We start from the raw sequence: 16,135 nt of genomic DNA, 5'->3' as shown, positions 1-16,135 counted from the left end.
AACTTGTCAAGGGCAGTTTCATGGAACAGTGATGTCTGAAGTCTGGAGGAGGGAGGACAGAATGGGAAGGGAGGGTGTTTAATGCAGATGGCTCTTTCTTGAGTTATACTGTGCAGGTGAGCTGAGGAATAGGGCAGGAGATGGAGGAGACGGTGGGAGCAAGGGATATTTATATGGCAACTGTGAAGGGAAGATATGTGAAGAGGAACCATAGACCTGGTAGGCGAAAGGAGACAATTACTGTGGCCAAGTGGTTGGGTGAAAAGAGGACAGGATCTCCCTATACTTGCTGCTTCATTTGCCAAATAACGGGTAAGATTAGAGCAAAGGTGATCTGGCAGATAATGTATTGCCTGAGGAGTAAACTGTACTTCTCTTCCTCCGTACTCAGCTAGGCTCAGGCCAGGTGTCTTTAAAGATTTCTCATAGGAAACCAGTTCCTGCTGGGGCAGGTGCAATGAGATCTTAGGGCTGGCTGGACACCTAGTCCCAGGCCCCATAAATGCTTGGATAAATGCTGGCAACAATGAAAACCAGCAGGTGTCACAGAGCTCAGAGAAGCCTCCAGAGCCAGCAGAATAACCATTATGGTGGAGTTCGCACCCTTGTGGGTGCCATGGGAACACAGGCTGCAGACATTGGTGGTCCCGCAGTGGGTCGGCTGTTGGGTGTCCATGGGTAAGGCAAGCTGGGTTGGAAACGGGCAACCTAGGGCACCTGTCACATCTGGTACACACTGTGCACTGATGGGGGAATAATCCCCAGCTCAGCCCCTGGAGATCACCAGGAATTAGGAACATCTTGCTCAGCTGGCCTTGAAGGAGCTTTGGGAGCTGTGTCTGACTAGCTGCACCAACCCTCAGCCCAGCCTGGGACTTGGGAGTGTCAGGAACAGCACAGGGAGGTGAGGTAGCCTTGGGCCTGGAGCTAGAGGGAGGTCAGCTGAGGAAAAGTATAGGGCCTACTGGTGCCAGGAGCAGGAGCTTATACTTTCCCCTTATCTGGGGACAAAGGAGAGGTCCAGGTGGGCTTCAGATATAGAAGTAACATGGTCCAATCTGTGTGTGATAGGCTGCAATTCAGGGATCTTCTGTGTTGAGGTATCTGGGGAAGACAGATCACAGGGAGCAGCTGTTACCAAATCAAATTTGCACCAGCTTGCCCGAGCTCAGGAAAGCTCCCATGCTGACACTGGGCTGTGGTGAAACAAAGTGCAGTGTTTATTGCAGGGACCCAGCAAGGAGTCCAGATAGTTTTGGCTCAAAACAGTTGACCCCCTCACCCTCCCTCTCTTGAATTTCAGGGAATGGCTTCTAGAGACTGGGTGAGGTAGAGTTTTTTGGGCACATGATCAGCCCCTAGACAGTTGTCTGATTGCTTGGTGGTAAGGTAACTGGGAGCCAACATCACCAACCTTCTGGTTTCCCCTGGTTTGAGGTCTACAGGCTGGTGAGCAACTTCCTTTACCTGGTGGTGGCTCAGTATCTGCAAAGAAGCTAAAAAATAAGGCTCAGAATACTATCTATAGCACTAGTTTTTGTTCAGTCGCTCACTCCTGTCCACCTCTTTGTGACCTCATGGACTGCAGTACGCCAGGCTTCCCTGTTCTTCACTACCTCCTGGAGTTGGCTCAAACTCATGTCCATTGAGTCAATGATGCCATCCAATCATCTCATGCTCTGTTGTCCCCTTCTACCTTCAATCATTCCTAGCATCAGAGTCTTTTCCAATGGGTTAGCTTTTTAGTTACATCAGGTGGCTGAAGTATTGGAGCTTCAACTTCAGCATCAGTCCTTCCAATGAATATTCAGGATTGATTTCCTTTAGGATTGACTAGTTTAATCTTCTTTCTGTCCAAGGGACTCTCAGGAGTCTTCTACAGCATCACAGCACTCAGCCTTCTTTATGGTCCAGCTCTTACATCCATACATGACTATTGGAAAAACCATAGCTTTGACTAGATGGACTTATGTTGGCAAAGTGATGTCTCTGCTTTTTAATATGCTGTCTAGATTTGTCATAGCTTTTTTTCCCCAAGAAGCAAGTGTCTTTTAATTTCATGACTGCAGTCACCATCTGCAATGATTTTGGAGTCCAAGAAAATATAGTCTGTCACTATTTCTATTTTTTCCCAATCTACTTGCCATGAAGTGATGGGACTAGACACCATGATTGTAGTTTGGTTTTTTTTTTAATAATTATTTATTTGGCTTTGCTGAGTCTTAGTTATGACATGTGGGATCTAGTTTCCTGACTAGGGATGGTACCCTGGCCCCTGCATTGGGAGCTCAGAGTTTTAGCCACTGGTCCACCAAGAAAGTCCCATGATCTTAGTTTTCTGAAGCCAGCTTTTTCATGCTTCTCTTTCACCTTCCTCAAGAGGCTCTTTTGTTCTTCTTTGCTTTCTGCCATGGGCTTCCCTGGTAGCTCAGTTGGTAAAGAATCTACCTGCAATGTAGGAGACCCCAGTTTGATTCTTTGGTCAGGAAGATCTGCTGGAGAAGGGAACAGCTACCCACTTCAGTATTCTGGCCTGGAGAATTCCATGGACAGAGGGGACTGGCAGGCTACAGTCCATGGACTCACAAAGAGTCGGACACAGCTGAGTGATTTTCACTTTCTTTTTTTTTTTTTTTGCCATAGAGTGGTATTAACTGTGTATCTGAAGTTATTGATATTTTTCCTGGCAATCTCGATTCCAGCTTGAATTTCATCCAGCCCTGCATTTGGCATGATGTACTCTGCATATAATTTAAATAAGCAGAGGGACAATATACAGCCTTGATATATTCCTTTCCTAATTGAACCAGTTCGTTGTTCCTTGTTTGGTTCTAACTGATGCATCTTGACCTGCATACAGGTTTTTCAGGAGGCAGGTAAGGTGGTCTAGAATCCCCGTCTCTTTAAGAATTTTCCACAGTTTATTATGATCCACACAGTCAAAGGTTTTAGCATAGTCAATAGGGCCAAATCCAGCCTCCTGATTGTGTTTGTATTTTTGTACAGTGCCGGGGTCCAGCCCAGGTGGATCCAGGGAATTTGAAGTGGGGACGGAGTCGGTGAGGAAAAACTTATTTATTTAGAAATATAAAGAGATTAGGAAAGAATAGTGTAGTAGGAAAATTAGTGGAGAAAAGAGGCTGAATAACTTGGTTTACGTGGAAAGCTAATAAAGTTTCAAGACAAGAAACTTGCACCACCTATGTAGGCCACCGGCACCCGTTTGAATAGCAGAGGGTGTCCCGCCTTGGGCTCCCTCTCACGTGGGTCTTAGAAGCCAGGGCAAGAAAGTAGACATGGCGAGCCTCCACACTCCACATGGGAATTCAGCCAGCAAAGAAAAGAAGGAGAAAAGACCACACGGGGGAAACCAGTCTTTCCAGTGACTGGTTCATCCTTTATTGTCTGGGAAAGCTTTTTATACTTTTGGTTGTACATAGAGATCAATGGATAATACAAAGTTATGCAGCGTCAGCAGCCCTGACTCTTATCGAGACCAGGCTTTCTCTCTGCATACCTAGCTGTATACACAAGTCTTAGGTGATTTACATCATCTTCTGGCCAGGAGGCCTATTAGTATTTTATGGCCCTTTTCTGATAAGGGCCGTCAACCAGAAAACTTATTTGCCTTAAAAGTGTTGTTCTTACTAAAGTCTGGTGCCACTCTCAGAAAGCACTAATTAAGGTTACATTCTTATATAGCAAGGACACAACAATTTATAACAAAGAAAGAGGAGTACAGTGATTTACAACAAAGAGAAAGTTTACTAACTCAAAAGTCTAGTGTTGCTAACATTAAAACTACTATATTCCCTTTTCTATATCCCAATTACATTGATTAATATCCTCCAGGTGCCTAAAAGATAAAGAATATGGAGGCCTGGCAGCCGTCATTGACTCAACAGTGAAACCCATCACCAATATAATTTTTACCTTCTCAGAAAAGGCTCTATATCTTTAAGATGTTTTAAGCTGCATGCCTCTTGCGGTTGAGGGGCTGTAAACAATCACAAGTTGTAAAAGTCTCTAACTGTCAGGCAAGTTAGAGAGCCGTCAGAGGGGTTTGAGCTGAGACACTCCTTTCATATGCAGGAGACCAGTTGGAGCTCTAAGTTAACTTTTTCCAGAGAAAGGTAGTTGAGGATAGCCCCCTGTTATGTCAGAAGAGTGGAAAGCGCAGTACAATAAAGCAGGCAGACTCTGGTTTGGGGGGTAGATGCTCAGGAAAATCCAGGGGTACCCCTGAGGCCTGATCTCAGCCTTTGCCTTTTGCCAGGCCCCCTTCCTCATGACCTTTGCCACAGACAGGATTCCCCTGCTGGCTCCCAGCAGTAGAGCCTGAGAGCCAAGAATGGTTTTATAGTTTAAATGCTTATATTAGAAATTGTTTTATACCTAGGCAATATCCTCCAAATTTCCTCTTGAACCTCACATTCTGAATTACAACTCTGAATTCTGTAAAGATTATTTACCCTATGGTCTATGGAGGCTAGCAGTGGGCAGAGAGATGGGGCTCCTTTTCAAAGATACTTGAGAGGTTGTCCACAGGCATAATGTACAGACTGGCAGGAGAGTAAGGGTTTCCAGGGGCCAGTAAATGCTGCACATGTAGCGAGCAGCTGGCTCACGCTGGACACAGAGCAGGCATTTGGGGGAGGGGCAAAGAAGTGGCCAGAAAGGTCAACAGGGGCCTGTCATCAAGGCCTCAAGTCTGAGAGACAAATACTTTCCATTGGTTACTTGTTTACTCTGCTCTTTTTCCTTTAATGCACACACTCACACAGAAAGGCAAGCTCCTTTCAAACAGGTGGTCTTCTTATTTGTGTCTCCATCTCCTTGGAGAGTTGAGGTTGATAACTGTTGAATGAATGAATGTTAGGAGCATGATGGAGCACAGTGGTAGAACTGAATATCGGGTCCTATCCTAGCTATGTGACCTTAACCAACCTGCCTATCTGCTTGGTAAAGTGTGGATTTACATTTTTACTGCTGGGTATTATGAAAGGAAAGAAAGGAGCTTCCTTTCTCAGGGACTGGAAATACTCCAAATTTTGGCATTGACTGCTGACAGGAGTTAAAATGTGAGTCCAGGGTGAGATATACTGTGGGGTGAGGAGAGTTCTTTTGGTTAAGTGGAAATGCAAGCATTTTTAAAATATTTTTTTTTTCTGAGTGAAAAATGAATCCATGTTATTGTAACTCATCCAAACAGAATATGTATTCTAAAAGTGAATCCTACCCTGCAAGGAGCCACTATGAACAATTTGGGTTTTATTCTCTAGACCAGACATGGGAGTTCTCATTTCATGGGTACAGAGGTTCAGTTTGGGAAGATGAAAAGAGTTCCAGAGATGAAGGATGGTGATTGTTACACAACAATATGAGTGAATTAATGCCATCAACAATACATGAAAAATCATTTCAGGTGCATGCCCAGGAGTGGGAATGCTGGGTCTTATGGTTGCCCTATCTTTGGTTTCATAGGGTATCTCCATATAGTTCTCCATAGTGCCTTTGTCAAGAAAACCATAATTTGAAAATATCCAAGCACCACCATGTCCATTGCAGCCCTATTTACAATAAATAAGACATGGAAACAATCTAAATGTCCATTGACAGAGGAATGGATCAAGAAGATGTAGAACATATAGATAATGGAATATTACTCAGCTATTAACAGAACAAAATAATGCCATTTGCAGCAACATGGATGGACCTAGAGATTGCTATACTGAGTGAAGTAAGTCAGATACAAAAAGACAAATATTGTATGATGTCACTTATATGCAGAATCAATTAAAAGGGTACAAATATTTTTATTTATTTATATTTCATAGAGTCATGGGTGTAGAAAACAAACCTACAGTTACCAGGGGAACCAAGTGGAGAAGGAAATATTGGGGGATTTGGATTGACATATACACACTACTATCTATAAAATAGATAGATTAAATCTAATAGACAGAGTGCCTGATGAACTATGGACGGAGGTTCATGACATTGTACAGGAGACAGGGATCAAGACCATTCCCAAGAAAAAGAAATGCAAAAAAGCAAAATGGCTGTCTGAGGAGGGCTTGCAAATAGCTGTGAAAAGAGGAGAAGCAAAAAGGAAAGGAGAAAAGCAAAGACATACCCATTTGAATGCAGAGTTCCAAAGAATAACAAGGAGAGATAAGAAAGCCTTCCTCAGGGATCAGTGCAAAGAAATAGAGGAAAATAATAGAATAGGAAAGACTAGAGATCTCTTCAAGAAAATTAGAGATACCAAGGAAACATTTCATGCAAAGATGGGCTCAATAAAGGACAGAAATAGTATGGACCTAACAGAAGCAGAAGAAATTAAGAAGAGGTGGCAAGAATACACAGAAGAACTGTACAAAAAAAACTTCACGACCAAGATAATCGCAATGGTATGATCACTCACCCAGAGCCAGACATCCTGGAATGTGAAGTCAAGTGGGCATTAGGAAGCATCACTCTGAACAAAGCTAGTGGAGGTGATGGAATTACAGTTGAGCTATTTCAAATCTTGAAAGATGATGCTGTGAAACTGCTGCACTCCACATGCCAGCAAATTTGGAAAACTCAGCAGTGGCCACAGGACTGGAAAAGGTCAGTTTTCATTCCAATCCCAAAGAAAGGCAAAGCCAAAGAATGCTCAAACTACCGCACAATTGCACTCATCTCACATGCTAGTAAAGTAATGCCCAAAATTCTCCAAGCCAGGCTTCAGCAGTATGTGAACTGTGAACTCCCTGATGTTCAAGCTGGTTTTAGAAAAGGCAGAGGAACCAAAGATCAAATTACCAACATCCGCTGGATCATGGAAAAAGCACGAGAGTTCCAGAAAAACATCTATTTCTGCTTTATTGACTATGCCAAAGCCTTTGACTGTGTGGATCAGTTAGCTGTGGAAAATTCTGAAAGAAATGGGAATACCAGACCACCTGACCTGCCTCTTGAGAAATCTGTATACAGGTCAGGAAGCAACAGTTAGAACTGGACATGGAACAACAGACTGGTTCCAAATAGGGAAAGGAGTATGTCAAGGCTGTATATTGTCACCTTGCTTATTTAACTTCTATGCAGAGTATATCATGAGAAACGCTGGACTGGAAGAAGCACAAGCTGGAATCAAGATTGCCAGGAGAAATATCAATAATCTCAGATATGCAGATGACACCACCCTTATGGCAGAAAGCAAAGAAGAACCAAAGAGCCTCTTGATGAAAGTGAAAGAGGAGAGCGAAAAAGTTGGCTTAAAGCTCAACATTCAGAAAATGAAGATCATGGCATCTGGGTCCATCACTTCACGGCAAATAGATGGGGAAACAGTGGAAACAGTGTCAGACTTTATTTTTTTGGGCTCCAAAATCACTGCAGACGGTGACTGTAGCCATGAAATTAAAAGATGCTTATTCCTTGGAAGGAAAGTTATTTAATATGCTTGACAGCATATTAAAAAGCAGAGACATTAATTTGTCAACAAAGGTCTGTCTAGTCAAGGCTAAGGTTTTTCCAGTAGTCATGTACGATTGTGAGAGTTGGACTATAAAAAAAATCTGAGCACTGAAGAATTGATGCTTTTGAACTGCGGTGTTGGAGAAGACTCTTGAGAGTCCCTTGGACTGCAAGGAGATCCAACCAGTCCATCCTAAAGGAGATCAGTCCTGAGTGTTCATTGGAAGGACTGATGATGAAGCTGAAACTCCAATACTTTGGCCACCTGATGCAAACAACTGACTCATTTGACAAGACCCTGATGCTGGGAAAGATTGAGGGCAGGAGGAGACGGGGACAACAGGGTATGAGATGGTTGGATGGGATCACCGACTCAATGGACATGAGTTTTGGTGAACTCCAGGCATTGGTGATGGACAGGGAGGCTTGGAGTACTGCGGTCCATGGGGTCGCAAAGAGTTGGACACGACTGAGCAAGTGAAGTGAACTGAACTGAACTAATCTATAAAATAGATAACTAATAAGAACCTCTATAGAGCACATAGAGCATCGTTTATATGGGAAAAGAATTTTTTAAAAGTGTGGATATATGTATACGTATAACTCATTTACTTTCTCAAATGATGCTGAAGCTGAAACTCCAGTACTTTGGCCACCTCATGCAAAGAGTTGACTCATTGGAAAAGACTCTGATGCTGGGAGGGATTGGGGGCAGGAGGAGAAGGGGACGACAGAGGATGAGATGGCTGGATGGCATCACTGACACGATGGATGTGAGTCTGAGTGAACTCTGGGAGTTGGTGATGGACAGGGAGGCCTGGCGTGCTGCGATTCATGGGGTCGTGAAGAGTCCGACACGACTGAGTGACTGAACTGAACACATGAAATGAACACAATATTGTGAATTAACTACACTCTAATATAATTTTTATAAAAAATACTAAAATACAAAAAATTATTTTGATGATAAGTGTTATGTTTAATCTATGTTTTACTACCATAAAAAATTGAATAAACATTACAAACTGCCCCAGACACAACACTTAACTCCCGAGCACAACGGCAAGAATATCTGTGTGTTGTTCACAGGTGTATCACCAGCATCTGACACATTGTAGGTGCTCTGAATAAAGTGAGCCTCTGTGAGCCCCAACCTACTTAGCTTATGCATTTTACTACTATTCAGACTGGATCAGAAGTCTCGCCTCCTGGAAGTCAGCCATGAGCGACAGGCCCAGCCTACCCTACTTTCATTTGGAGTACAAGTGGAGGTTGACCTTCTTAAAGAGTTTGAGAGCATGGTGTTAATATTTTCTAAGAATGAGGTCCATTGGCATCAGATTAAAGACAGCCCCACAGACCACCTGACCCTGAGTTATAGCTGGGATCAGCCTGTGAAAGGAACTCAGAAAATCCTGAGTCTGGGATGAATTCCTCACTGTGCTTCTCCTAGCCCTGTTGCACTCCTGATGGACAGGCCAGGCATGGGTTGCCCTCTTCTTCTCTCCCTCCTTCAGTAGGATAGTGTATAGCAGTGGAGAAAAGAGCTGAGTAAAAGCTAAAGATCACCAGGAGATGTATCAACACTGAGCAGCTTAGTGTGGCTCGAACATGGGGTGCAGTGAGGCTGGAGCAAGAGAGAGCAAGACAGGCCACCAGTGGGGAGCTTGAAATCAGGCTGAGCTGCTTGAGCTGAGCCTCAAAGTTATGATAAATCATGGGAGGACTTTAGCTAAAGGGAGGATCTATCTACGGAATACAAGATTATGGAAAGATGTGCTGGAGGTAAACAGGAAGTGGACTGGGTAGAAATAATCTCTATTGTCCCTGGAGTCTCATAGAATGGATACTAGAAAGAGTTCATCCTGTCATGTTTCCACCAGGCATCTATTGGTGAATATAGACAGAGAGGGAGGTGGAGGGGGAAGACCCAAGTGAGAAAAGTGTCTGGTGCTGTGGGAAAAAGTGAGTTTGGACTTAGTCTTACCTGGTTTCAAATGCAGGCTCAGGGTGACACTAATTGTGTTGCTTGTATTCCCTCTTCCTTGAAAGCTTGAGAGGCTGATTTCTTCCTCCCGGGGTGAGGACTGGACAGAAGAGTGCTGGGCAAATGGGGACAGCGCGTTCCTTCACACTGCTGACCACTACAGCTTCTGCTTCCCTTCCCAGCCATTCATTGCTACGTGGTCTTCATAGGCCTCCTGTTCACAAGATTCTGGATCATCAGTATCCTGTATGCAGTCTGGTGGTACCTGGATCGAGCCAAGCCTTGGCAGGGGAGCAGGCACATTGATGTACTAAGGTGCTGGGCTGTATGGAAGCACATGAAGGACTATTTCCCCATCTCGGTAAGTATAGGGCTGGCTAGGGAGTGGTCAGGACCATAGTCCCCATGTGTCCATGGGGAAGTGTGACCCTGTGTTTAGTGAGCGGCATACTGGGCTTGGAGGCAGGAGACAGGCTTCTACCACCATGTGGCCCGAGAAGAGTCAGTTTCTGTCTGGCTATGTTTTCTTATGTGTGGAGATGTGGAGCCAATATGAGGATTGATGTATGAATGAGATTTGAAGGGCTCTGTGGGGCAATTGGTAAGGCACACATATGTATCTTAACACACAGGTGTAAAGCCCTAAGAGTGTAAGTTTTGGGGTGAAGGATTCAATGATAAATACAAGGCATCAAGAGAGCATCTAACCCACACTTTATCAGATGATGAAACACCCAGAGAAGGATGAAGTTGTGATCAAGGACACACAGCAAGTTCGTTTACTGCTTTTTAAAGTGTGTGTTTAGCTCTGAGGATAGAAGCAGAGAAGAGAGAACGCAGGATGGATCCTGCCTGAACTCCAGTGTGCTGTGTGTCCTAGAACAGAGCTTTACCCCATTCTGAATCCTAGTTTCCACACAAAATTGATCCCTTGTATTTCATGTCTCTTAGTCTCTTATTCAGGGTACTTCATGTCCATTTTAGACATGTGACTCTGTACCCCTAAATCAGATGTTAGTAATGGAGGACCCTGAATTTGAGTGAACTGACCTTTTGCCCCATTCCTGAATCCTAGACAGACTAAACCGTTGGATGTAAGCAGTTGTGGTCGTTGATTATCTAGTGGGGATAGGAAGCGGAAGGCAGTGAGGACTCAGAGAGGTGCCAGGCAGGGACAGGTGGTCCTCTCTGGACACAGGAGAGAAGACTGTGTATGGTGTCTCCTCTGAGGGTGGACATCATAGATTCCACCACCAGATCTGCAACATGCCAGCTGTGAGACCTGGGGTGAGTTACACATGCTCTCTGAGCCTCGATTCTCCATTGTAAACTGGAGATGCTGTCACATACATCACTGGGTTGTGTGGAGTCCATAAGACATCAGGCCGTCCTGGGACCTTCTAAGGACAGCATGTGGCTCTCCTTTCACACCTGGAGCTGCTGTCATTTGCACATCTGGCAGAAAAATGGTGCTGAGTTGTTCTGTGCCTGTCTTATCTACATCTGTTCTGTCCCTCCTCTAGCCAGGTATCTCCCCCAGAGGATTTTTCAAACAGGGCACTGTTGACATTGTCTGAAACTGAAATTGCAGAAATTCCACGTACACAGTGTTCAGGATTGTAGGCCGCTTGCAGTTCTGCGGCATCACCTGCAGAGGGCGGGCAGTACCACCAAATGGCCAGCAGAGGGAGCGATGACATGCACCTTGACCTCCCTGTCCGGGGCTGAGGCCTGCAGGGGTCGCTGTGGAGTGCAGATTCTGGACTCTTGTCCCCTCTCAGGAGAACTTTCAAGTCATCCGCACAGCTTTACAGAGTAAGCCCTGCAGGGATCTTAGGAGGTCAGGAAGTAGAGGGGCCAGTGAGTCTCTGTTGTCTACTGAAAACAAATGCACAAGTCAAAAGTTGTGAGGGATTTTGTTCTGGGACCTTACTGAGGACTGTAGTAAGGAGATAGCCTCTCAATAATCTCTGGGGAGCTGTTCTACAAGGTAAGGGAGGAGTCAGAACTTACAGATTTTGCTGGAAAAAACAAACAAACAAACAAAAACCTCAAAAACCTATGTAGCCAAACTTCAAAAGATTACTTGCCAGTTACAAAAAGCTGATGTCTCAAGTTAGTAATTTTTGTCCGTTTCTAGTAAGGGAAGATGGGAAGGTTTGGGCTCACTGCAATTATTCCTGTGATGTGCATTCCCATTCTCTATGACTAGTATCTTGTTTTCCTCCATCCTGAATTATTTTCAAGGCCCATTGTCAGTGGCAGCTAGTTGCCACTGGCTTGAAGGCAGGCAAGCAACATTCCTTGTCCTAACAACTCTGCTGGGTCTACTTCACATCACAAGCCTTTGCGCTGTGATTCTATGAGCTAGGGCCTAATGATACAGTTTCTAGTGAAATTAGGAGACTACTTCTGAGCACTGGAGCTTTCTAAATGCACCCTATGTGCTTCCTAAAGAGGTGATAGTGGAGAATCAGGCAGTGTTTCCCCAGGACAAGCTGCCTTCACCTCATGCTGAAGATCAGTCCCGGAGCTGGGTTTCTGGATGACAATTTCATTATCCTGGAGCAGCAGTGTTTACACAGACCAACACCTGAACAGGGGTGCAGTGCTGCGGGCAGGCTGTGACCCGGTGTCAGGGAGTGCTGCAGACTTGGCAGGACACCTCCTTGACCCCTTTCCACCTGCGGGCATCACCAGGACTTCATGCCCCTTCTCCTGGCACCCACTTCCCTGTACCCTGGGGTCTCTTACACTGAGTCACAGGGGTTCAGGGGTCAGCCCCAATCTGGGCAGGCCTCCAGCTGCCATAGCCCTTGGAGAGATGCTCACTCCCTCCTGTGATGGCTCCTTCATTTTGGGTGGGCTCTGCCTGGGATTAGGTCTCCCTTCACATAGGACAGAGGCTTGTGTCTCTGTCACCCTGCCAGGAGTCCTACCTCTGCCTTGGGCAGGGGTCTTCCTTCCCAGATGGGCGGCATTGGCCTTATCCATTCATGGGTCCATTCTGTCCTGCTTCATTTCATGGTCTCCCAGAGTATCTCCTCTGCTTCAGGCCTGCACCAGGGACAAGGATCCTCAGAAAGGCATCTCTAATCTCAGGACACTCACATGGGGGTGTGATAGCACTTAGGCACAGGGGACACACAGAGGAGGTCAGCACAGAAAGTCATTAGGGAGACCAGGGTGGTCACATGGTACAGCCCTGATTCACCAGGCTGCTGTCCCTGCAGCTGGTCAAGACTGCCGAGCTGGACCCCTCCCGGAACTACCTTGCTGGCTACCACCCTCATGGGATTGCAGCTGTTGGAGCTTTTACCAACCTATGCACGGATGGGACTGGTTTTCCCTCACTGTTCCCTGGGATCCGCTCACATCTGATGATGCTGAACTTGTGGTTCTGGGCCCCTGTCTTCAGGGATTATATCATAATAGGCGGTGAGTCTTCCCAACCCTGGGTAGCCCAGGTAGATGAGGTCTGCTGGCATGGGGGAGGGATTTTAAGGAGGGCTGCCAACTGTTCTGTACTTGCAAGTGAATGTGTAGTAGAGAAGGAAGCTAGACTCAAGGAAGCATTTCCCACAGCACTGCTCAGCAATCTGCTTGACTAGGGGTTGGGAAGACCTGAAAGACTCGGTCTCAGTCCTCAGAGAACTCCCAGCTGGGAGCTAGAGTGGAGCCCAGCCCACATCCTCACCTACCATCCTGGCCCCCTTAAAACCATACTTCATCTTTTTCTTCCCTTCAGGGATGGTTGCTGCAGACAAGGAGAGTGTTTTTCACATTCTGAGCAAGGAAGGAGGTGGCAATCTGCTGGCCATCATTGTTGGGGTAGTCCAGGAGGCACTGGATGCCAGGTCTGGAGGCTACAAGCTGGTGCTGCTGAACCGCAAGGGCTTCATCAGGCTTGCCCTGATGCACGGGTATTGGGAAGAGGGCTCTGGGTTCAACTGGAGATTGGCAAGGATTGTGTTTTGGTGGGAAGACAGCACAGATGAATATACATCCTATTTTGGCAGGAAGAGTCTCAATCCATTGACAGTGAAGATTCTGTGTTGGTGATCCATGTACTGTCTCATGCACAAATACCCAGAGAATATTCTAGAAGGAATATCTTGTGAAGGGATTAAGTCTTAAAGGTCATATTGCTGAAAGTTTGCATTACATCTGAGACCTAGGAAATCTGGGACAACGGAGCTTGGGACATAGCTTAGAACTATTCTCCTATCTTTAAACATCTGTGAAGAATACAAAACTAGCTGGGCTGGAAGAAATTTTTCCAGAAAGTTTGTAATTGTTTTATATCTGCAGCATTCTGGATTCACTATCATGTTATAACTGTCAGACAGTGGCCCTGAGACAGGCCAGGTCTCACTTACAGTCACAAAGCAAGGCCATGGCAGATCTGGGACACACCCAAGGCCTCCTACTTTTGTCCCAGGACTCTGTCCTCTGTTCCAGTTCCTGCTCACTGGGGGCCTTCAGGAAGCTAGGTGACCAGCTTATGCCTTCTTGCCCCTCCATGCACCCTCTCTCCTATCTTCCTCTAGGGCAGCTCTGGTGCCGATCTTCTCCTTTGGGGAGAATGACATCTATGACCAGGTTGAGAACTCTCCTGGCACCTGATTGCGCTGGTTCCAGGACGGACTTCAGAAGGTCACAGGAGGCTCCATGCCACTCTTCTATGGCCGTGGAGTCTTCCAATACAGCTTTGGTCTTATGCCCTACCTCCGGCCCGTCACCACTGTGGGTGAGCCTAGACCCGGGCTGAGAGTGGGGGAAGGGCTACAGAGCAAAAGGTGGGCTTGTGCTGCAAGGGAATGCGGACATAGACCAGTACACACTTCACTTTGTGGAGCACACTTTCTGGAGTATTAGACACACAGGCAAGTAACCCTGATGAAGGCATTCTAGAATGAGAAGAGTAACAGGGGCACAAAGACCAGCGGCCACTACTGATTACTGAGCCCCTGCAGTGTGCCAGGCACTGCACTGGCTCCTTACATGCAGCGGCTCAGTCTTTTGAAATGGGACACTCATCTCCATTTTATTGATTGCAACTTGAGACATAGAGAAGATGTCACTTCCAAAAGATCACCCTGGCCTTTGTAATAAAGTTGAGGTTTGATCAGGGTGTTTGACTTTTTATTATACCAGAGAAGGAGAGTTTAATTCTGACCACAGGGTCTTATAAGGCTTATTGGAGAAGATGAATACTAGGGAAGGGCATTCCAAGTCTGTCAGAATTATGTGTAAAGTAGCAATTAGCAAGCTATGAAGGAGAGTCCGAGGAATTTCTCTGTAAATAATGGGCATGGACTTAACACCATCTTTTCAGCTATTTGGTCGTCTCATTTGCTTTCTTCTTGAACTCCAACTAGGTTCCAATGGCAAAGCTGTGTTCATTTGTACTTACCCAGCCATATCTTGAGTATAGGCAACACCCTCTACCAAACTTTCTTTGCATTGTGTGTTAATATTCTCACGTTTATAGTGAGAGAACATTATAGTTTATAACATTTATAGTGTTGCTGCCTCCAGACCATTCCCAAGAGAATGAAACATGACAGCTGCTTTCTGAGCCAAGTAGATCCAGAGGGAGGAGGTTGATAGGACCTCCCATGTCCTCCCTGGAGCAGGGGCACTGCAGGCCAGAATGGAGGGAGAGGTGGAAGAAGGATGATTGGGCTGTGGGCCACCTCCTCCCAGCCATACAGGCACTTCCGACATGGCATCTGAGACTCCCAGACCCACCTGTTCCTGAGGCTGAGCACATCCCCAGAGCTACATACAACCTGGTACTGATTGTTCCTGGCTATGTGACCTTGAACAAGTTACTTAACCTCCCTGAGCCTCATTGCCTGAAAGGAATAACAGCAGGTTCCATCACCATAGGATTGGTAGGATAATATAGGAGATATGACATACAAATGCCAGCTGGTAGTATTGTTAACATATCAGAATCTTGGAGTTGTCTTAACATTTTTGAATCTAGGACCCAAAATAGAATTGAAAAGGAGGGAGAAAGAGTGCTTACCTGCTCAGATGACCATACTATAGGGAACCCTGAGGGTCCCTGCACCTTCAGTGGTTCCTGCTCTGGGCCACCACTGACGTCTGTGTCTTGCAGTGGGGAAGCCCATCGAGGTGCAGAAGACACCTCATCCCTCCCAGGAGGAGGTGGACAGGCTGCACCAGCGCTACATGAAGGAGCTGGAAAACCTCTTCGAAGCCCACAAGCTCAAGTACAACATCCCCAGAGACTAACACTTGGAGTTCTACTGAGGGCCTCCCCAGAGAAGGGGCTGCCCCAAAGGGCAAGGCTGGCAAGGCTGCCCCAAAGGGCAAGGATGGAGGGAGGTGCTGTGATCCCAGAAGGCTTCCTGGAGGTGTCTGTTGAACACAGGTCCAGAGCCTTCCCTGACTTGCGTCTCCACCCCATGCCCTGGGTCATACCTAGCTTCTGGCAGAGACCCGACTCTGGCATCAGTGATTTGCTCTCCTGCTATGACTCTTCTGCAAGGAACCCTCTCCTCGATCTGCAAACCTGAGAAGTGGGAGAGGTGCTTGGAGAGAATGATGTCTGTGTCTCCGTCCTCTGTGGTCCTGTCAGTCAATGGGCGGGACAAGAGCAGCTCCAGTTAACAGGTTTCTCTTCCTCTGCCTTGAGTGACAGCACAGAAG

The 16,135-nt window shown here is 46.1% G+C and overlaps 1 pseudogene; it reads left to right on the top strand.

Annotated features, from left to right (window-relative positions):
- LOC102174953 lies at nt 588-15,736 on the top strand (annotated as a pseudogene).

Source organism: Capra hircus, chromosome 15, assembly GCF_001704415.2.
Source record: "Capra hircus breed San Clemente chromosome 15, ASM170441v1, whole genome shotgun sequence".
Taxonomy (NCBI): domain Eukaryota; kingdom Metazoa; phylum Chordata; class Mammalia; order Artiodactyla; family Bovidae; genus Capra; species Capra hircus.
The sequence above is the reverse complement of the archived record's forward strand: the minus strand, read 5'-3'. Positions and strand labels throughout refer to the sequence as shown.